The following is a 21,890-nucleotide window of genomic DNA, read 5'->3' on the forward strand; positions in this document are numbered from 1 at the left end:
TGTGCAGGCATACAGCCCTACAGTGGAGCTGTGTCCGTCCTCTGATTAATCACCTCCATTGAGGAGCTAGTTTGTAGGTTTTGTTCTGTTTCAGAAGGATTATGTCTAAAAACTCTACGAATTTTTCACATTAGTGGGTAAGGTAAATTAAATAACACTGAAAAACATTCATGTGAAAACAGAAGCACAGCTGAATGGTCCCCAGTGATCCCTGCTTTCTATGGTATTTTTAATGCAGTAAGAAATAAAAACAAAACAGAATGTTGTTAACAGTTAAAGGCTATCTGAGAGAACCACGTGAACTGCTTTTCCCTGAGAGTCAGAAAGTTGTATGGCTGAATTAGAAGCTGTCTCTTTCCTTCATATGTCAGTTAAGTCATTGTGCTTCCTTAGCTTCCCTAAGGTATACACTGTGATTTCCTCTTAACCAGCAATGAAGATAAATAGCTCCTGTATCTTTTCTGTTTACAGTTATCTTAAGCAAAACCAAAATTAAAACAGAATCACTGTGGAATCGCTGTTTCTTGTTGAATCCTGAATACAGGACAAAAAGTTGAAATATCTCATTTAAGAGTTATATGCATGTGGAATATAAAACATATGTCTTAGTATATATGTGCGTGTATTTTTAACTTAAGTTACTAATGGACCTTGGGAAGTTGAGTAATTTAAACAGTATCTAAATTTCATGTGCTGTAACCAGGTAAATGAAACTTAGAATAGTCTGGAATATTTGGAATACCACACTCTCCCCCCATTTATTTTTATTAATAATTTTTTTCCGCGGTCTGGTCTTTATATTGTTCACAAGTGAGAAATCACTGAGGTAACCGAGATGTCAGCACCACATAGGCTGAGGGCAAAGCTGGATGGAATTACACTAATAATCAAAACACATACGATACAAGGAGAGCACGTGCAGCCTTGATGCTGTTGCTGCAGTCTAGCAGAGATGGTGACTGGAAAACCCTACAAACACCCCTATGCCCTACACCTATTTTAGGTTTTTAACGTAGATGTACTCTCTGGCACACACGTACAGTTTTGTGCTGTACAATCACAGTGTGAAACCAGCTACGTGTTTTAGCTGAACTCTGCTTGGTCTGAAATACCCACGTACTTAGCATTCCTGCCAATTTGGTATGATTGAGACCTTTACTTGAACTGACCTCAGAAGGAATAGAAGACTAATTGAGGCAGCCCTAGTTCTAGCTCTCTAGAGGTGTAAAACACTGCAAATGGTATCTGGTGCATGCATAAAAAGGTTTACATAGTGCAAGAGGGCTACAGAAAGGAAAAGAGACTTTTATTTCTCTCACCAACCTTCCCCCTCTTTGCCCTAAAAGGCTTCAAGAAAAAAAAGAAAAAAGAAAAAAAAAAGCCATTTTATTCCAGTCTTAATGTCTTTGCATGGTAAAATAATACATAACACTTTTATTATTATTATTTTTTAAAGGGAACCAAAACAATGCAGAAGGTAAAATTAGGACAGTGCTTGGGTGCCTCAGGGCTATAATTAAGGCTAACTAGATAGAAAAGAGAATATTCTACCTCAGATTTATGCTCAAATGGGGGGGAGGGGAAAGGGAGAGGAGGAAGACAAAGTGAAATACAGCAAAAGAAACCCGTAATTCCAATGTATTCAACTCGCCCATCAGAAGAAATGGCATTAATTCAGGTACCCAATTACTGTAATGTGGTTCAGAGCACCTCAATAGGTGTTTCAATCTCAAGCCAGGACTAACATTTGTAATCCTTTAAATGCACTTAAGAAATTGATGTTACAGCCCCACAATCTGTTAGGGGCCTTGCTTCCTGGCTGATTGCAAAGTATCCCGCCATTAATTGGATCATCAGAATGTGATCCGCGTCCTGGTCCTCGGATTATGTAAGACTGACTTTGCTCTGACGCGCTGAACCAGAGGCTGCTTTTGCTGGATATTTTGACCCTTAATGTAGATAAGTGGTATTTTTCATCAATCTTAGCTTGCATTAAAAAAGGGAAATGTCAATTCAATGTGGGGCATTTAACTTAATTCAACATCTTTTAATTTAATACCTTGGAAAAGTTAGTCCGTCTCCGACCTGCTGGAGTCTTGTGCTGATGGAAGGGTTTGTAGAGTGGGACTGAAGGTAACTCATCTCCACTCTGTGATATGGTCAAATCTCAAAAGCCTCTTCATGTTTTGTCCCTGTATGGAAAGCAAAGGAAAAAAAAATGCCACTCAATGCTGTTTTGCAGTAGTTAGTACTAAGTTCCTTCAGATACTTTGGACTCTTCCCCAGTGACTGTTCTGTGTACCTGAGGGAAAAGGCACAAAATTATTTCCATGTTTGCTGCTCTGTTTTCATCTTAATTTATTCTATTTATTTTATTTTGGTGAATCAGGATAGTTTGATTAATTCACATGTTATTTTGATCCTAGAGTAACAGCTAGTTTAGAAATCACCTGCATGGATCAAACCTGAAATCCTGTTTAAGACAGGGGAAATGCCTCCTTGCAGAAGGAAGCTTTATCTCAATTAAAATAAACAATTATCACTGTAATAACTATGGGAAACATTGTAGCATCTCTTTTATTGCTATTACTTATTAACTGCATATATTATTATTTTTTTCTTTATACTGCACCAGAAAATCCCTCCTACTGCTTCCCTTCCCAGTATGGAAAGTGTTTGTCCCAGTGACAGAGGTTCAGAGTTCACTGCAGAGTAATATTTTATGATGAAAATAGTAAGGTTCCTTTTTTTTTTTCCTGGGCATTGCGATGAGCGTCAAAGTTATTTGACTCTTTGTACACCTTTGAAAAGTTGTTTATGGCCATCGCTGATATGGTGTTGGCCTCCTACTTGTTAGGAGTGAAGGTGAAGAGAGTAACACTTGGTTTCATGGCTACAGCTTGTCAGTTCTTGATGTCTTTTTTTGCAACTTATGCTTAATAATCCTAGGTATAGAAGTGTATTGAAAGTAAGCTACAAAAATCATTGGCAGAACCCAACTTTTCTTGTTTCAGAGGAAAAGCAAAGTGTTTTCAACAGTGTCCTGCAGTGACAGAAACTCAGATAAATCTCTTTGCAGATGAAACTTTATGACTTGGGCCATTTTAAAATTTTTTTAATTTTTTTTTTTTTATTTTTACTTTTCCTCCTTTTTTTTCCTTGCCAAGATCTCAGTCTGAATTTTTTTTTTCCAACTGCCCCTCTCCCCACTATTCTTCAAGACATTCAGAATTCGTGTCATAATGTGGACTGGAAGAGATGTCAAGACACCACAGGCTGATGAGGTGGTAGGACTTCATGTTCTCTCAACATCTTCTAGCTTGTCTTTAAGGCTTTTAGGATCTTGAGAATATTCCAGGTGGAGGAAAGAAAGCTCTTGAGACATCTTCTTTCTGCTCTGTGGGAAACGTGTAGAACTCAAAGGAGAACTGGACCAAAGGGTGGTTTTTGCATTTTTTCCATTCTCCTGTAGGGCAAGGACTGGTTAAAAGTATGGCATGTAGGAGAAAGAGGTCCACATTTTGAAATAAGGCATTTAAAGAAGATTCTGGGACCATATGATCGGATATCTTATCCATACAGATTTTGCAGTGGCTAAGGATGATGCTCTGAACCTTTTGGTGATTCAGAAATGGAGCTGTCTTTGTGTTAATAAGGTTTGATAGATTAGCAGAACACTCAGATTTGTCTTCTCTGAGGGTTCACAGAAAATTAAATGTGAATGCACAAAGAGGCTTTTGTCTGGAAATACTTTTGTGATTTTGAGCACAAATAAGAGAATTGGACTGGCATTTCATGTGAACTAACTCTTGTTAGCAACAAATTGTGGATTTGTCAAGAAAACGCCATTTCTGCTGTTGGTTTGGGTCTGAGTTGTGTTGCTCATATTTAAATGCCTGACCTTGCCTTTTCTCCTCCTGCTTTCCTCTTGATATGAATTGAATAGGGAAGTAGATATATGTGCTTCTGATCAGCCAGATTGGCACTCGAGGCTGCACGAGAACAGTATAACCTTAGGTTTACAGTGCTGGCTGCAGCAGAAGAAACGTGTTTGGTCCCTATAACCTGCCTAGACAGCCTCCTTAGAGTATTAGTTGTGGTGATTTTGTCTCCTTGCTTGGAACTTGGGAAGTTCCTGGCATAGGAAGTTCTTGTCTGCAACAGGAGGGGTCTGCTAACAATAAATAAGAGCCCTGTCTAGAGATTCCTAGAAAATAGTGAGCAGGTTTCAAAAAACAGTACTTTTCTACCAAACTTGTTTCACATTATGGTATTTGAATCTCTCATTGAAAGTATTTAAAACGAGATTATGAATGTTCTCCTTGAAACTGCATCCCCAGTGTAAGAATGAGATCTTGTTGCAATGCTATACTAAGTGAACTAACATGCAAAACAAAGTCCAAAAATGTTTAAGTGCATATTGTCTGTCAGGGTGGTACGCCTCCTAACAGGAGTTCACCTGTTTTCAAAAGGAATGTGGAAGGAAGTTCACTTGGCCATATGTACACTTGGTACAAACAGAAGCAACTTTCCTGATCAGAGTGAAGTTGTATCTTCTGCCAGCCCCAAATTTATCTCTGAGACTTAGAGATAAACACTAGTCTCACACTCTGTTCATTCAACAACAATACAAAGCTCTTTTATGAAGGGAGAAATACAAAGTAATGTAGGTAAGCCCATAATTACTTTGGCTGTAGAACAAACACTGCATTTCTTCCTGCTTGGAAGGACCTAGTCTTCTGTTGGGTGAGTGGGTTCTGAGATATCTCCAGCACTGGTATCGTTCCTACAGCAACTGCTTTTCCTAGCACACCTTATACAGCACAAGATGCTTCTGAGTTACCCCACTGTATGGAGGGAGAGGCAGTCTTTTGCAGCCTGTGTCTCTGCCTTTCTGAGCAATTGATTTGAGACCCAGACACTGTCTCAGGGTGTTTTGTTGCATGGGGTTGCATTGTAAGTGCGTCACTTCCCATCTGTTTAATTGGAGCCTTGGGTGATACTTCTCTGCTGCTTTATCCCCAGACAGAAAGCTGATCCATGTTTTTGCTACAAGGTTGGAAAGTAAAGTTGAGTTTGTGGTGAAGCAGATATATTGGCTTCCCATGCTTTAAAGACAAATGGAGTCTCATCCATTGCTGCTACACCAGTATGCCGGTGCTGTTTCAGGCTGCTTTGGGTTAGGGTCTCAGTTTGCCCTTCCTTCCTAATGGGGTCCCTTGGTGGTGAATGCCATCGGAGTTGCAGGATGGATGAGGTGCCCTAAGGACCTGCAGCAGGCTGCCTTTTAAGCAGTGCCTTGCTGAACTGTGAACTGGGGCTTTCTTGAAACAATGAATGAGGATATGAATTCAACTTGGAGATAAAAAAGGAAAAAAAATACCACATACAGCAGTGTGTGTCAGTTTGAGAGCACACGCTACTCAGTGGCAATATCAATATGCATCTAAAATTATTTTCTTGTGTTGTCTCAAGTACTTCTCAGGGGCTCTTTGTTCTTGCTCCCTGTGGAACGGGCTGAGAACAGCGGCTGGTGCTCTGCTTCAGCCGCTGTCAGACAGGCTTGCAGATGAATTAATTGCATCCTCACTAATGACCAGTGGCCCCCACTGCCGGGAAAATGGCCCCTCTGCCTGTGGGACTGCAGTGGGTCAGCTTCATTTGGTGGGATAGCATGCATAGAAATACCGAGTGCGGCAGTTGGCTTTTGGGTTGGAGAGGGGGTATACTCCTGTGGGGCTGTAATCTGGCTTGAGTTTGAGTTTCTTTCCATGCATTTGGCATTGCAAAGCAAAAGCACTGTTTCTAGTTCCCAAGTTGCACTCACACTGAACCTTACCTATGTGATTTGTTGGATGCTATTACAAAAGCGTAGGACAAAAGTGTCATGAAATAGTGCAATAGTCAGTCTGTTTTGGTGTGTCGTAATAGCTCACGTGTATTAGGGTGTGAGGCTGAGCAAATGTCTCAAACAGCTGACTTGGATTTCAGTGTTGAGCCCAGCTGCTCCCTTGCTCGCTCTGCACGGCAAAACAATTTGAGGAGCCATGGTCTCAAATAAAGAGGAATCACAGACAGACTTCTGCTCTGAGGGGTGAACACTCCCTGCCCTTGTCTTTTCCCTTCCAGACTTTTCCTTCTCTCAGCTTGCAGTGTGGGAGGACACCTTCCTGTGAGATTTCCGGGATCAAGCTACGTACTTGTTAGCCTCGTTCTCCTGTTTGATTGTATTGTCTTTCCCGCCTTGCGTGCTTACAAAGCCCATGCTGCTCTCAAGTAGCTTTGAATGTACCAGTAAATGTGTGTTACAAGTGAGAAGTGAAACAGAGATGTCTTCACCCGAGGTTTGGAAGTGGTAGGAAGTGACCTCTTACACTTCTGCTTTTTAGATCTTTAAGACCTAAGCCACCCTAAATCTACTGTCCCTATAAAAAGCTGCATTTTAAAAGGCTTTAGGAGGCTTGCTGACCTTGCAACCTACTTTGTAAGGAGTCTGCACCCACAGCTATTAAACAAAATTAATTTCAGCACTTTTAAATTGTTAATCTTGCAAAAGACAACTTGCTTGCTCTCCAGTGATCCCACAGGTCGTCATTCTGTGAGCTGCAAGCCATCACCAGGGTTCATGGCTCTGAACATCATCAGTCTGCTCATGGTCTCCCAAATGCCTTGCAAAATTAATTCCTTTGCCCTCCACGTTGCCTCCCCCGGCAGCCCTGAGTTCTGGGTACTCAGTGAGCGCTCGGTACATAGTGGCCGCACCACAGGTTATTCTCCTTTTAAGGTTACTCCATCCTAAATCTACTCCTCAGCTCACTGCAATGAGCTTTGGGCAGCAGGACACTAATTCAGTAGGAAATGACAGTTTTAGTGTTCAGAGCGTTAGCTTTTCTATTGCAAGGGTGATGTCTCTTGTAAGTTAAGTTTCTCCATCCCCATGGGGCAGATGTTTTACCAGCTGCTAATTTATTTTGTATCCTTTTATGTGTATTTTTTCTGCTTGGGCATGAAACGTGGAAACACTGCCTTTTTTCCTTCTTGCAGTGATATGTGTGAGCCCACTGAGGGTGGGGGACGATGCTCCTTCCACCTCTTTTGTCTCTGCCACTCAAGCCAATTTCAGCTATCCGCCGCCTCTCATTTGGGATAATAGCCTCTCTTTTTACTGTTGTCTTGTCATGTTTGATTCCGCAGCACAAGGGTTTTAAATTAGCCAAAACGTTCACATGCTGGGCTTCCTCTGCTGCCACTACCAGTTGTGGATCCACTAAACCACTTGATGCTGAAATTGATGATTGCTCGGAAGGAATAAGAAATTGTTGGTGGCTACCGGGAAGATTCATTCATGCCGAGCCCCTTTTAAGCCACATAGGGGGAGGGAGAAAGAGATTTCCTTCATTTCCCCACTGCCTGGCTGGTGGCTGCATTGTGCCTGTGCCAGGCTCCTGCTGAGTGATTACAGCCTTGCTAGGCTGCGTAGTTCCTGTGATTTTGAAATAAAAACAGAAGAGAAAAAACAAAACAAATACCAACATCCAGGGAAGTAAGAAGGAATAAAGCTCTAAAGACTTGCAGCTAAATTCTATAACATAGTATTGTTGTATTTTCCCTCATTGGACACCTTTATTTATTTATTTGTTTTTGCTTTCAGTTGATTCATTCCCCTGGCTAGAAGTTTCTCCCAGAAGAAGACTTGTTGTATTGACCCACTTGGGTTGATGACAACCAACCACAGCTAGGTGAAAAATGACCTGTTTTCACTGGGCTCTGAAATAACTGAGAATACAGCCCCAAAACATCCTGTACCCCAAAATGCCTTTTACTTGTTTACATTACAGGTTAGAAATGTGGGAAACTTAGAAGGGAAAAGAAGAAACCAGTGCTTGACTGACTGTCTAAATAGAAAAAAATGATAGAAGCCATAGAATTAAGTGTGAATGATTAACACCATGTTGGGGCTATGCTTATATTTGACAGCTGTATATAGTCACATACAAAAAGTAAAACATTTATTTTCTCCTTTCTGTTGAGTTTCTTTTTGGCTTTGTTTTCTGGAATATTCCAGCACTGCCTTCCCAACCACTAGGTTATGGTGATAATTGTTAGTTCAGGTGGCTGAATGGTCAGGAAAGGTCTCTGAGAGACCTGCATACAATGGCGCAGGGTTTCCAAATGCAGAGACAAATAGGACCTGAAAGAGATTAGTAACAATTGTAATGAGAGGAAAAAAAAAAAAAAAAAAGTACCTCTATTAGCCATGTAGGTGAGCTCACAGCCATTAAGAAGCGTGGTTTCAAAATTTACAGTTCATTATATAGTGTCTCAAGCAATATTCTAAATATATCACAGGCAGGAATACGATTGCATAGCATCCAAGCCAACAAAGATGTTCTCATTTGATCTAACATTATTATTAGTAATATTCTGGCACTTTCTTTCCTGATTACTAAGCCACATGTACTCTTGCATAAGATGTCCTTTTTCTGCTTACAAATATCTATCTATATATATAGTAAAAATCACCTTATAAGTTTGAAGATGTTAGTATATAATTTTATTTCTCTCTTGTATGTAATAAATCACGCAGAAATCATGTGAATGACTAAAGCTCTAAAAATACAAGTCTAAGAGGGGGAATCTCTGGAGGCCAGCAATGGAGTGCTGCTGTGCATGGCCGGTGCTGCGGGTTTCTGGTTTTTTGCCAATTAACAGCAGATTGAGAAGTCGGGTGATGGCGATGGGTTTAGTCCTGTTATCTGTCTCTAACTGCCCTGCTGCCCAGAATTGCTGATTTCTCTGCAAAATCATGACAGATGTGTTACCGAGAAACATACTGGTTGAGTAGCTGGAGAGAGAGTTAATGCAGAGGATAATAAGTAGCTAAGGCTGTGTCCTCCAGCAGACTTTGATGTGTTTTGATAATATATGGGATGGGTCAATTTGCCCTATTAGCAAATGTAGGCAGTTTATGCTCTACATACAAACTAGAGATTTGATAAAGCACTAAATTAGTTTTCACAAGGTATTAGATGTTAGATACTTAATGGGATCATCATGCTTTTGCTACACTTGGTTAAAATGTGTTCTGTAACAGAAGCATGAGGCAGCATGACATTTCACCAGGAGAGGAAGCGTGTCTTGTGACTGAATCACGAGCCTGGGAATTATGAAGTCCAGACATTGCTTGGCTTCTGGCTTACTCTCTGTGTGATTTACCAGTTTTCTCTTTTTGCATCTGTAGAATGGGACTGTGTTCTTTCCTTTTCCCTATGCCTCCCTGTGAGGCTTAAGCTATCAGTGCTTTTGGAGTGGCTTTTTTGGGGGAAGGGAGGGGGAGTTGTGTGTTTTGTTTGTTTTGTTGTTTTGCTTATTCTTGGATGTGTTATGAGGTGTTAGTAATCATAATTCTATAATGTGCTTCTACTGTAAGAGACTAATACCATCCACCTCAGAAGGTGTTGGGGAATTCCATAAGCTTAGTGGCAGAGGATTTTCAGGCAAAAACTTGAATAAGAAACCTTTAGTAAAGAATGTTTAGTTTTTATTGTTCTGATTCCCAGCTACATCTTGCAGCTGATCTGTACCAGTTCACTGAACTATGGGTGTTAGTTACCAAGGTGAGGTAACTAACACCCATAGTTCAGTGAGGCCAGATCTGAAAATCCCTTGGTAATATACAGCACATGAGGATGATGTCCTTCCCTATGCATGCTTATATCCATTTTATCAGTGAGGAGCTCAGCAAGCAACCCTCCTGAGACAGTGGTTAGTCTCCAAAATAGGTCTTGTCTGAGTGCTCCCATCATCTGTGCTTCAGTCCCTTCAAGAAGGCTGCTGCTTCTGTTAGCTGATGCCAATTTGCTATCAAATAAAGGAATATGAAGTGTACAAAGTGGCAGAATGAGTTTTTAGTTATGTGTTTTCTGTCTAGTTAAATACAAATCCTAAACTGCTGACAGGAGTGTATGCTCATAGCTAACTTCTGAAAACTGCTCTTTAAAATCCACCCAGCATTTGGTATTTGTCATATGAGTATACTTAAAGTCTAATTTTTGGTTATAGTTAATTTTCGAAGCATTTATAGCTCTTGTTCTTAATTACATTGGCAGCGCATGGTTTTGTTTTCTCTAACTACTTACAAAATAGCCAGTCCCAAGTGAGCAGTGCCAGGCTTCACACTCCTCCCAGCCCCAGGGAGATGTCCCTGCCTTTCTGTGAAATGCCACATGAGTGCCACACATAACCTCGTCACCCCCCACCCCCTCCATCTGAAAGCACAGAAGCTGCATCCCAATATAGATCACAGTGGAAAATGACTCAAAATTACATGACGGCTTCTCCCTCGTTTTGCCCCCCCCCGCCCCCCTCCCCCTTCCTCTTCTCAGCCTGTTTCCCAGATGGGCTGTGGTAAGAGATGTGTGGTGTATGGCAGTATTTTAGTTCACTGTTGCTAATAATCCCTCTGCGTGTTTCATTAGTGCCTTATTTGTAGGATTGAGAGAGGGCACCTGCGGTGCAGCCTGTGTCCTGGGGACTGACAGGATTTTTGGTTCTGGAGTCCTGTTCCCCACTGAGTGATGCTTCGAGCTCAGGCCCTGCATTTTAGAGCCTACAGAGCTTGGGGAGAGCAAAAACTGGGGTGCTGGCATAGACAAGGCTGGCTGTAAGTCCTTACCTTGTAACATCCCATAAGCCTGCACTTGGCGGGCTGCGCTTTCCCTAATAAATTCATTTTTGAAGCCACTTGTTAGTCAGGCACTGTGCTCTCTAACTACAGCAAGGGCCCTGTGTCTTGGGCATAAATTACTCTTGTGTGCCACTGTCTCTGAGCAGCCCCCCAGTTATGGATTACTTTGTTCTCGACTTGACAGGAACATAATTAGAGCTGTTGATGAAATCTACCAAATTGTTCCTCCGTGGCCTCAATGGTCAGGAAATTTGGCTGAGTCGTATTTGTCACCGACGTAAAGGCTCTAAACACTTCATATTAACTATGTTATTAATGTGCCCTCTAATCTGTCCGTGAATTGGTAACACTAGGAGTGAGCTTGTGCTCTAATAGTACCCGGTGATGAATACATTGGAATGCTGCTAAAAAGTTTCTGGAGGGTGAAAAAAGGAAATGTTAATAAAAAGTGACTGTTTCTAGGCTGTTTCTTTTTATGTGTGTATATCTTTGTTATGCATATTTTTTTTGTTTGTTTATTTGCATTTATTGGAGATTCATTTAAGCTCTACATTGACGGACCCTTTTCTGTTCTATAGGATTTGCTGACATTTTGGCTGTTTCATTGCCAGAGGAGACTTTGTGTGTCCCAAAGGAAGTGAGTGATCTGGCCATACAAATCCTGCCAAAATATTTTAACACCGTTACGATTTTCTAGTGCAATGCGTAGTGAATGTGACTAGAAAAGGATGGTGAGTGACGAAGGGGATCTGCGCCCTCTCCTGTGCACTGCTCAGGCGGAATGCGCAGGCAGGAGCTGGGGTGGTGGGAAATCGCGGCCAGCAGCATGCTGCTTGCCTCTCTGGTGTTTGGCTTTGAAGAGAATAAGTGTGAGCTGCTGTCCAATCTGGGTCGTTTCTGAACTTTCCTAGACTTTAGGGTGGTTGGATGGGTGGTTTGCTAGTTTGTGCTAAATAATTGTGTTTGGGCTGATGTGATTGCGCAGTACATTTAAAACAAGAAAATGTGCTGCTTGCTTGCAGATCATAGAATGGCTTAAGTTGGGAAGGACCTTAAAGCACACCCAGTTCCACCCTCCAGCTCAGGCTACCCAGGGCCCCATCCGACCTGACCTTGAGTATCTCCAGGGATGGGGCACCACAGTTTCTCTGGGCAGCTGTGCCACTGCCTCACTGCCCTCTGAGTAAAGAAATGTGAGAGATTGTGGTGGCTTCCTCTCGTAGGGGGTGACCATCCACTATCTGGTAAAACACAAACTGTCTCCTGCAGAGCAATGGGCAATGCATGAGTTATTATAACTTTGGGATGGTTCTTCACAACGTGAGCAGCTGTGTTTGGATGAAGTGCTACTGCACAAAAATGCTGAATTAGGAATTTTCACCTGTAGCATTCAGGGGATGTCAATTCTGATAACATAATTTTTAGAGCTAGCAGTATGGGAAAACAGATCCTTGTTAGATCCTTGACGTTTTGACTGGAAAAGCAAGTAAATTATCTTACATCTTACTTAGCTTAGTAATTTACTTTACAAATTTAGTAAACACACTCCAGAAAAAAAGATGTAAAAAACCAAAAACAAACAAAAAAGCAAAAACCTTAATCCTGCCTAAAGATAGCATGAAGTACACAGTTTAAAACATAAAACCCTCAAGCAGTTCAAAATGATGGCTGTTATCCTGCAGTCAGAATGTTTTGTGCTGGATGTGCACCATGCCTGATCAATCCTATGTGGTGGTATTATAGGATAAGCTCCCTTCCCGTCGATTGCTCTGAATTCATGTATATAAGAATAAGAAGAGCAGCCAAACATTTCTGCCAGCAAGTTTTGCTGAAGGAGAGACAGCAAGTGCAAAATAGAATTGTTGAGAATGGCTGTAGGTTTGGAAGCTATCAATTTATCCAAATTTTTTGGATAAATTTTATCCATTTGGTAATTATCCAAAATTACCAAAGGGTCTGCCCTTACCAAGCTGTTTGTAAGCCTGACCCATGTTGTTATATGCTGTCAGGTACCTTCCAGCCTCTTACTGTTGGTGACTTTTCCCATCCAGATGGTTCTCTATAGGTTTGTCTTTGAATGCTGAGCAGAGCTACAGGTTATAGAATCATGGAGTTGTTTGAGTTGGAAAGGAATGCAAGATGTTGTCTAGTCCAACTCCTTGTAGGTGTTCTCAATGAATAGGGACACCTACATCAGATCGGGTTGCTCAGAGTCCCGTCCAGCCTGACCATGAATGTATCCAGAGATGGGGTATCTACCACCACTCTGGTCAACTTATGCCAGTGTCTCACCACCCTGACTGCAAAAAAACTTCTGTCTTATATCCAATCAAAATCTTCCCTTCTTTAGTTGGAAACCGTTTCCCCTTGCCCTTTCGCAACAGACCCTGCTAAAGAGTCTGTCCCCTTCTTTTTTTGTTAGCCCCCTCTTATATACTGAAAGGTTCTTATGCTCATCTCCAAAGCCATTGTCCATTTTTTGCTGGGCTTGCTCCAATGCTACTCCCACACAGTACCATTCCCAGGGGCAGTGATGCTGCTACCAACATGAGGAAAGCATTAACCTGGGAGTTGGGGCTCACTTTCAGAATTCAGCCTATGATCTTAATATTCATTAAAAAAAATGGGAATCTAACTCTTAACTTTCTCATGCAAATCAATCTATTTCTAGTAATGAGCAATTTAAGTTTGGTTTGTTTTTTTTTTCTTTTTCAATATGTAGTTGCCATCTCTGGAAATCAGGATCAGAATTCAGGTGCTCAAATTAGGTGTTAGTGCATATTAGATACTCTGTTGATGACTCTATTATTAGAATGAAGTAGACCAGTACTTTTGCTGTGTCTGGTTGTTTTTTTTTCCCCCACTGTTTTTGTCTTTTGTCTCTGAGTTCATTTTGTTGAAGTTTTTCTCCTTCAGTTTCACCCTTTAATTCATTTCTACCAAAACCATGGGGTCATGGAGGGCTTTCTAAATAATTACATCATGTTACTCACAGTGTGTTGAAAACTGAATTACACTTTTTTTTGGTCATAGCTGTGTTTTTATCACTGTTCTAAGGCCGCATTTTATTTGGGATACCTGTACCCAAAAGTGTGTCATATTGCTGTTCTGGCTGGACTTGATTAATCTGTCAAATATGCATTTACTACTAAGAATTTGTCCTTAAATAAGTGAGCACTGTATTGCTAACAGAATAAAAAAGATTCTAGTTTTCTGTTTATTTTCGGTTTCCAGTCAGAGCATAGTGATGTGTACTCAGTATGTCCTAACTTGTTTCATATAGTAGACCAAAGGGTATCATGAACAGAGCAACCAAGAATAACCTTAATTTTAGTTTCATCTCTTGGTTAACATTAGGGAGCAAAAACAGTTTTATAGAAAGTAAAACACTTGGGGGGACGAGGGGAAGATAATATTGGAAGTCAGCGCTGGAATATTAATTTGGTAAAAACTGTGTGTTCTTCAGTATCAGATGTGGAGAGCATGTCCTAGTAGACACTTGTGCTTAGAATTAGGATAAGAAATGATAAGAAACAGACTTATCACTTCATAAACTTTGAGAAAGGTTGTTTTATTTTCCAGACATAAACTTCTCAGCTGTTTTATTTGTTAAAATCTATTTATAAAATAAAGGGTATTTCAATGAAATTTCAAAGCTGTTTCATTCAGGAACTGTACCTAGAGGGAAGATTTATCACTGAGTAGTTCATATGTTCAGCTGCATCTCCTCTGTGTTGTTGTTTTTTTTTCCTAGTAAAATTGAGTTTGAGGAGTCTTTGTTACCAGACTGGCCAGTGCAAATCTTTCAATAGGCAATGCCACCAAATTCATTCACATGTGCATATGCTTACGCAGGTGTGCACACAAGAAAACACCCTCCAGACACACACTCCTGCAGTGTACAGACATGTACTGTAAGTTGAGTGCAAAACAAATTCAAAAAGAAATAAAAAGTGAAATGTACTGCAGGATTTTAGCTTGCTGCTGGATGGGAAAGCTTGTTTCAGTGCAGCCTTCTAGGTCCTCAATGCAAACGTAGGACTTGAGATGACCTGGTGTATGCTGGTGGTGTTATCATTCTGAAAATTGCCACTGACCTGTCCTCAGAACACATAAATCCTTATTGAGTGCAGCTGCTCAGGTACAGCAAACCGGATTTGGCAGAGTGTCCAGCTATGAAACTGTGTGGTACTTGACCTATATGAAGTCATAATGTTTCAAAGAAAAGAAATACTGTCTAAACCAACAGAATACTAATTATGACCATTACTTTGGATACTGATTTCTGAGTGGAAATGTATGTGGACATCAGTTCATTTTTTGGCCAGGGAATGAGCACTCTTAGTTGTATATAATGCAGTAGCTAAGAAGTGTTTCACAAGTGTGGAGACCAAAAAGATGGACCTCAAACTGACTCAGCTACATGGTGGCTTAGCAGAGGAATGCTTTTGCTCTGTGTTTCACTGAGAGTAGCAATCTGTTCCCACAGTGTTATTCACTTCTTGTAAGTTAATCGGAGAGTGCTTGGTAGATGTGTTCCATCATTGATGCTTTGTTGCCTGTGGGCAGCAAGGAGCTGAAAAGGAAGATCTTTAGGATGGAGAAATCCTACGTTACAGAACAAATGAGGGAGAGAATAATGTTCTGGTTTCAGCCTCAGAAACAGCTTTCTAAAGATTACTGTGGGCCCAGGGTGCTCACCTAGGTAAGCTTGAAGCAGTCTGTTCAAACAAAAAGAAATAAAAGGGGAGTGTGCAGTTGCTCAACCCTCTCACTGTGTGGGAGCTTGAAGAAGAGCTAGGCTGAGATAAGAGTCTGTTGGTTCTCTTCATGAAGAGACTGAATTCAAGTTTGCAAAGATATTAAGATTTAGTAAGTCAAGTCATACTTGTCAATAGCTCCTCTTGCTAGATATTTAAAGTTCAAGTGCTTGTTTGCTTTGTTTAAGTGCTCTGAAGTACTTTAAAGTATTGGCCCATTTATATAAACAAATAGAGAAACTCACTGATAGTCTTCTCAGAGTGTGTTACCCAATATTTAGTTATCCTTCCTTGGGTCTGGAAAGGAATTGTACTAGCAATTTCTGGTATGTGTGACTCTATGTTAATGAAGTATGATATTAGATCACTTGTACAGTCATTGTCTATATTGTACACAACCATGAAGAAATAACGGGAGTTAGTAGCTCAGAAAGAGATTTATTAAGAGATTTATCCAGAACTTAAGTATGATATAAGGAGAAGAATAAGCTGTAAGCCTCATTTCCTTTTTTGAGGATTGCAATAGAGAACTAATGCTATCCTTGTGTAATTTTTGTCCTTCTACTCAACTGCCCTAATTAAATAATCTCTTCTGCTGTAGAGGGTTGTGCAGCCAAACTCAATCAGGCTCCCAAACCATGGGAAACTCCTGGTCACATATGCATGGACATTCACAGTAAGAGGGGAAGTACCAATACTGAAAAAGGGATTGTGAAGGTGTTTATATGTTTCCTACATTGTTCCTTGCTAGAGCTGTAGTGCTTCCCAGATAGCTGTTCCATAGTGAAGGTGCTCTTCTGTAGGAATCATGGCCCTGTGATACATCTGTGACACAGGAAGCCTTAGAACGTATGTGCCCAACCCACTAGCTTTGTTTTGTTGCAGTTTACTTTTATGTTTTGATTAAAAAAATATACTTTTTGTTGTTATTTTTAAATGTAACTCCCTCAGCCCAAGACAATTCCTCTTCATTCAGTGTGGCCCAATCAAGCCAAAAGGCTGATATCTTTGATATATAGAAAAATGAGTATACCTTATATAGATTCAGTTGTATAAAAATAAGCATTATTTGGAAGAATTGCTGGACAGAAGGTATCCAGTAAAGTCAAGGCAGTTTATTTCCAGAAGCAAAGGTAAATTGAATGGTAGCAGAGTGTGTTCTCCAAAAGCACATCATACAGTCAGTGTGGAGTTGTAGCTGGGTGCTGACTTCAGGCTAGAATGGCATACTTTAAGGAAAAGAATATTTTGTCCTAATAATTTTGACCTGTGTATTTTCTGTGTTTCTCATGTGAGATTCAGCAGGTGCTACAAGCAAGTGGATTTAGGGCTGTTGCTAATTTAAGCTGCACTTAATAAAACACAAGTTTGAGATATCTTACAAATCAGTGAATGTGGCATAGTTTGAAGATTGCTTTTGTCAAGTTTGATTAGCTCAAAGAGAAACCTTTTCTAAATATTGGTTGTGAGATTAATCAGGCAGTGTAAGACCTTGAATTATTCCTCATCACAGAAAAACATTGTAATGTATTATCTCATCTGATGACAGGAAAAATGTAACTTTTGAGGATTTAAAATTTATGCTTTAAAGATTGGACCAAGGTGAAAACTTTCAGACTTTTTTTTTTTTTTTAGCAACTGAGTTGTTATTTTCCCTATTATACTTCACTTTCCTTGTGGTGTATTCCCATATTACAAGCTGATAGTACCAACATCATTACAATGAAGGATGTTCTCATTATTGACTCCGTTCTCAGTTAATTATAAGTTTGTCGTGTTTTAATGAGTAGGATTAAACTTTCATATTCCAAATATATGTCTCATGTTGCTTGCTTAGAAGATTTCTAAAGGAGGTGGTTGAGCCATTTATCTGAATAGTGTGAACAAGGAGTAGTTTGTTTCCTCATGCTAAAATTGGTTACAGTTTTTACAGATGTGTGCAGAAGCGCTTAGTAACTCTGTTTTGGAACAAACTTCTGAAAAGTTTGCCTGAAAAGGCAAAAGCATTCTTGTTCTTTTCTAGTTTTTGGTCACAGGCAGAAGCTTCCCACACTAAAACAAAGACTCACTTGGACTAGTGTTATGTCCTGTTAAGATATGATAGCAGAAGGAAGAATAGCCCTATGTATTTTAAGCATACTGTAATTTTCAGAGTTTGCTTTTTATTCCTCTTTAATATATCTTTACTTTCTTCTACGTCCTTATTTAAAGAAAAAAGAAAAAAAGGTGGTATTTCCATCCTTACTTAATTGCCTCTCTTGTAAATGTGGTAGGTTTGCAGCAAAGCCACCACCCCTCATAGTTTTCAGATTCAGATTTCATCCAATGCATCTCTGAGGAGCATATATCAGTTTTTCCTTTCCAAAATTCAGTGCATTAACAGTCCCTGATTTTTTCCATCACATTTTCTGATGCTTGTTCATCTTTTGTTTTCTCTTACAACACCTTGCTCACAAGCACAGATCAAATCCTTTCCCTGAACGCTTGTTCTTTTGTTTCTGTGCCTGTAAAATACCTAAGCAGGGTGGGTATGTTCTAGCCCTGGTGATGCTGGAGCACTCCTGCTGAGCTCAGTATGGCTGTTTGGTTGTTGTCTTTATTTTTCCCCCAATTCTGCCAATAATAGGTGCATATTGCTTATAGGTATGTAATAATAAGCACAGACCCTTGTAAGTAGATGTTTCGTATAATACAGGCAGGTCTTGTTTTTGTGGCTGTATAAATCACAGTAGGCTCTTACCAAAGAGAGCAGATTCCTTACCAAAAATAAAAGCCTCCATTAAATACTTTTTATATTGCTTGTTTAATGGATATGAAATTAAAAAAACAACCTTGCCATTTGAATAGCAATGTCAGCTAATACCACGTGAGTATGATTTGAAGGCTATTGGATCAGCTTCCCCCTTGCCAGGCCCTGACCTGAAGTCCTGGACAGCAGCTGACCCCTAAGGCCAGACACAGCCCTTCTTGATCCCAAGCTTTGTACATCACTTTGGCAAGGCATGAATTTCTTCATATTGCTGTGTGTGGCTCAGTTGTGGCTTTTGCACCACTTGAAAGTAATTCAGTAGGCTCCTGAATGGCAATGGGAGCTTTATCCTCCACCCTCCCCCACTGTCGTCCATCCTCACGCATATTTCCTATGTGTATCATTATTATCATCAGCATCTGTCTTTTAACTGATGATTTATTCGTCTCCCTTTGTACAATACTAGATCTAAAATTACATCTGTCTAGAGATAAATGCATGATCTCAAAGATTTAATGCTGGTTTCAAAATTTTATTACCAATAACTAAATATGAAATTGCTTTAAATTAACCAGTAATTATTTAGAATGAAGAAAGAGTTAAAAAAAAAATTAAATTAAATCCCTTTCCCAGTCAAACTAGACCCCCTCCTTCCAACAGTGCTGTTGCGGAAGGTTTCAATGGTATGAATAAATGTATTTCTTTTAACACTTTTGTTTAAAATGCTATTGTTTCATCTGAGGTGTGAGGAAATGTGCTAACCTTGTCAATGTGGGTGCAGTAGAGCAGAAATGATAACTGTATATACTTTTTTTTTAACAAAAATACAGTGTGTATGTGTGCGTGTGTGTGAGAGAAAGAGAGAGAGACAACTTATTTAAATCCTGAATACAGTCAGACCTCATATGCATTGTTAAAAAAAAAAAAAAAAAAAAGCCCTAAAGAATTGCATATGGATTAGGGGGATGAATATTCTATTATTTCAGTCTGTTCTGCTGATCTTCTTATTGTGACTTTGCGCTTCAGAAATCTGCCAGGAATTTGGCTTTGCTGTACTAGGCAGTAATTTTAAATGTGTATCAAGCACTTGATAGTGTATGATTTGCGTGCTGTTGCATTCCCATTCCCTAAATTTTCCACCAATTTATTACTTTTTTCATACTGTTTTAATATTTCAGGATGATGAATATATACAGCATCATTAAAGGTAAATAAAAAATGCATGAAATTAAAAAATGGAATATTAGATGTTTCTTTGCTGTAATCCCTAGGTCCAATAGGAATGAAATGTCTCTGTTCTGTCAAGTAATCCCTAAACATGATTAGGGACCTTGTAGTTTCCACATAGCCCACATAATATTTGTATCGTATAAGCCTATTTATGTAAGGTTTGAGTAAAAGTTGTTATTAGAAGACCTATAAACCTATTTTACAATTCGAAAGGATATTCTTGCCTCTTAATGTCTCTACTTTTATTATTTTGCTGGAGTTGATGGCAATACGTCCTTAATTCATTTTTCAGAATTCTGTTACATCTTTTGGATACTTATGTCATGCATTAACGATCCCTATGTAATGTATTTTAAGGCAGAGAACTGAGTTCAATAGTTCATCTACTTGTGTAGCTTCTCCTGCAGTCTGAGTTGGAAGGGACATGCACTTCAGCTGAGGCCCTTTCTTTGACATCCAGGTCTGACCTGAACAGGAAATCAGGAGATGTAGGTGGCATTCCTCTGATTTTGGGGAAGAGGAGGTGGAAAGAACAAGAGAAGGGGGATCATTTTCCGTTCAGTTCACATTGTGTCAGTGATGTTGGATACTTCTGGCAGCAACTCAGGATGTTTTGGAAGTTAGCTTCTGATTTGACTGGTCAGTAGGACGACTATAGGATGAGAAGGCTACAAAGGAAAAAAATACAGGAAAAGTTTTGAGTGGCAAACAGAGAGAGATGGTGGGTGTTGATGTTATTCTGGTGACAGTGATGCTGGAGATGTCACAATCCAGGACCTCCTGTCCCTCCATGGCTTCATCCTGAGCAGGAGGGTGCTGTATGCCCACCTCATAAGCTGCTGGGTTGAGCTCGTCACTGTTAGGGGTGCTCCAGCTTCATGGTGATATAAGGAGGAGCAATAATGACTTGAATAAAAACAGGGACTCCTGTGGTTTGAACAGACATTTGTGAAGGAAATATTTTCAAATGATAGCACAGGTCAGCTGTGGTGATTGGTTGTTTCCCATAAGGAAAGTTGAGACTATATAAACCTTGGGATACCTGCTCAAAACTCCTATGGAAATACATCTGTATTTCTCTGACACTGCGCTGGAATGTTAGTCTTATTTCATTTTTAACAGTTAGGGTGGCATTTTAGCAATAGCTCTATTCTTGTATTTATGAACTGAGAGAAGCAAAGCTGCTCACTGCTGAGCCCAGGGATCCTCTTCCAGGAAAACTGAGATCAATAACTGTTATCAAGCCTACATTTATAGGGAGTGTTAAATGACCACAAAGTCCTGATGTTCATCAATTAATACGGTGCGCTTATTACTGTGCTGTTCCCCACCCCCCACCCCCTCTCTACCCCAACCTGCTGTAGTCAGAACTTTTGATCTTTGCTATCATTTTAAGCAGTCACTTTGGGTTATCAGCATTTCTTTTTAACTGGAGATTGTGCATTGGTGCCAGTAAGTGAAAGGCAGGTGACGCTTTTCTTCACCAGCCTGCTCCTTTCTGCTGCCAATGGAAGGTAGGAATGCCATACTGAAGCTCAAGGCTCATTTTGGGTTGAAAACCAGGGAACTGTAAGCATTTTACTATTCAGCAACAAGGCACACTGCAGTCAGAAAGGTGCAAAGCCTCGAAAGTGAAAATAAAAGCTTTATGCACAGGCTCATTTTCAGCTGCCTTTATTGCCTCGGTTTAAGTGGAAAAGAGGGATTTGGTAAAGAGAGAGCTTAATTTAACAAAATAATATTATGCTTTCAATTCTTAAAATGAATGAATTATTTGGATACTTAACAGTGTAATGTCTTTGAATAATGTTGGTACTTAAGATAGAAAAAATGATATTGTGAATGTGCTGTGTTTGCCTCATGATGTTTTTACCAATTGCGCATTTATGGGAAGCAATATCATTGTTGCAAAGTTTCCAAATTGCTTCTCACAGAAATCTGCAGAAATTAAATCTTCTCCTTGTTATGAAAATGCAGCGACGTCTCGAGATGCTGGAACATCAGTACAAATCTGAGGAGAGGATGAGCCCAGTTCTGCTTGTAGTTGTTGTATATCCCCTATTAGCAGCTGCACAGTGTTCTGTTAGGTTTAGGTTGCCATACAACAAAGTAAATCAGCATATGTTTAAGTATAGCATGTGAACAGCAGCACAGAAGTCTCCGAGGACCTCTTGTGCTTCAAGTTAAGCCCACGCCTGACTGCTTCTGTGGAGAAGAATTTACTGCACAAAGTGGAGTAGTGCGTGATTCAAGAGTAACGGCAAATTATGTAAATGGTGAGTCTGCAGAGACAACATCACACATCGATTTCAGGCTCAAAGAAAATAACTCGAATACAGATTTGTGTGGGCCATGTGAAGATTTCAGACTGTGGCTTTACTGTGTGGTGCTTACGCGGATCTGGTCTGCTGTGGAGATCTTCAGCAGAAGTCTGCTGGCCTTTATGATGCTTTCTTTTTGGAAC

General features: G+C 40.1%; 1 protein-coding gene across 7 annotated transcripts in view; it reads left to right on the plus strand.

Moving 5' to 3' along the window:
* Window positions 1-21,890, plus strand: part of ESRRG (estrogen related receptor gamma) — a 374,311-nt gene that overhangs the window by 148,397 nt on the left and 204,024 nt on the right. The window contains exon 2 of one of the 7 annotated variants that reach the window (XM_015857193.2): window positions 11,266-11,324. The exons of 5 other annotated variants lie outside the window; for them this stretch is intronic. The gene's annotated coding sequence lies outside the window, so the exon portion shown is untranslated. Of the gene's footprint in view, window positions 1-11,265; window positions 11,419-21,890 lie in introns of those variants that run through there. One more of the 7 variants, XM_015857194.2, reaches the window with a different exon arrangement.

The sequence above is a fragment of the Coturnix japonica genome, chromosome 3 (assembly GCF_001577835.2).
Source record: "Coturnix japonica isolate 7356 chromosome 3, Coturnix japonica 2.1, whole genome shotgun sequence".
Taxonomy (NCBI): Eukaryota; Metazoa; Chordata; class Aves; order Galliformes; family Phasianidae; genus Coturnix; species Coturnix japonica.